This window comes from Vulpes lagopus, chromosome 11 (genome assembly GCF_018345385.1).
Source record: "Vulpes lagopus strain Blue_001 chromosome 11, ASM1834538v1, whole genome shotgun sequence".
Taxonomy (NCBI): domain Eukaryota; kingdom Metazoa; phylum Chordata; class Mammalia; order Carnivora; family Canidae; genus Vulpes; species Vulpes lagopus.
Window position 1 is genome coordinate 78,664,527 of NC_054834.1, and position 1,788 is coordinate 78,666,314.

The following is a 1,788-nucleotide window of genomic DNA, read 5'->3' on the forward strand; positions in this document are numbered from 1 at the left end:
CTGCTGCCTCAGTTTCTGTTGTAGGACGTTCTACCCTGGCTTGACTATCTTCACATGGTGGCTCCAACAAGCACCAGGAAGAGTGAACACCCATGAAACCCATCTGCAAGAAGCACAAGGCACTAAGCTCCTGGAGAACCATGAAATCAACAAGAGGACTTCTGCTCTAAACCTGTTTCCAACCACTCATTTTCATCCTCAAGTGGTACCTGCTGAGGAGTGGAATTTACTTGATCTAGACTGAGACTCCCAGGACAAGATTTTTAGATTTAACTGTTGGTAATCAGTACGATTACCTGGCTGTTACTTTCTCTAAGCCTGCAAAGTGGGGGATTAGATCCCTTTCTAAGGTCCCTTTTAATTTTAGGTCACTTCTAAACTTCCAACTGAGCCTTTCAGTCATTTATCTGTGTTGCCAGCAGAGTGACCTTAACTACTGAACCTCTCTAAAAGAAATGGGGAGGCCATGGAGAACAAGTTCCTGTCTAGCTTGATGCTAGCAACGTCTTTAAAATAAGCTAGAGAGGGCAGCCCCAGTGGCCCAGCATTTTAGTGCCGCCTTCAGCCCGGGGTGTGATCCTGGGGACCCGGGATCGAGTCCCATGTCAGGCTCCCTGCATGGAGCCTGCTTCTCCCTCTGCCTCTCTCTCTCTCTCATGAATAAATTAATAAAATCTTAAAAAAAGGAAAAAAAGCTAGAGAAAGCAGCAGTGTGAGCTGCAGAAAGGGTTTGTGACTGAAGTATCAGGGAAGTACCTACTGGATTTTTGGTTACTGTTTCGTAGTGGATTACAGCTGTCTACTACAGTTCTTGGATAGACCCCAAAAGCAGCCAGGAGTCAAGAACAAAGAATTTGTGGAAACCAAAATTATCAGCGCTTTGGCCAGTAGAGACCTTCATAGGCTGAGAATGAGCTCCATCACAGGAAATAAGCAGAATTAAAAGCCAGCATGGAAATACTTAAAGACCAATTAACTTTTGACTTTGAGCAAGAGCAGATAGTCTAGGATTCCCCTGACAGCAGAGGGGCCATATGGCTCAAAGTTTTCTAAAGTGGAGTCTGTCATGGCTCCTGGTGGCTTTTTGGGGGGAAACCAAAAAAAAGGCACTACCAACCAAGATGAGAAATAGTTTTAAAGACAGTTACTTGGGGGGCAGCCCCGGTGGCTTGGTGGTTTAGTGCCGCCTTCAGCCCAGGGCGTGATCCTGGAGACCTGGGATCGAGTCCCACGTCAGGCTCTCTGCATGGAGCCTGCTTCTCCCTCTGCCTGTCTCTCTCTAATAAATAAATAAAATCTTAAAAAAAAAAAAAAAAAAGATGGTTACTTGGGGAAGGGAATGAATGAATTATATGCTCATGTGGGGCAACATTTCCCCAGTTTTAAAAAAAAGTTCCTTTTACATTAACTTGAAATTTTAAAATAAATGACCAAAAAAAATACTGGCAAGTTTTGAATATGCTTTTTCTAATTATTCATGCCTCACTCTGGAAAGCTGACAATCATCTGTAAGAGGAATGAGAGAAAAGCTGGCTTTGAGGCAGAGGTGAAGAATATAAGCAGTCTTTTACCGGATGACAGGCCTGAAGAAGATACATAAGTTAACAGTGCCTTTAAGGATTAATTTAGGCTAGAGCTGAGAGGAGAAAATCACTGCCTTCGTGTCTGCATAGGATTGCTAAGCACAGCCTGAAAACAAACCACTGGCTAGGAAAGTCCCTACCTTCCCTTGGAGTGGATAAAATTCTAGGGATAGGTGCCAGAAGGAAAAGGCTTCAACTCCCATGA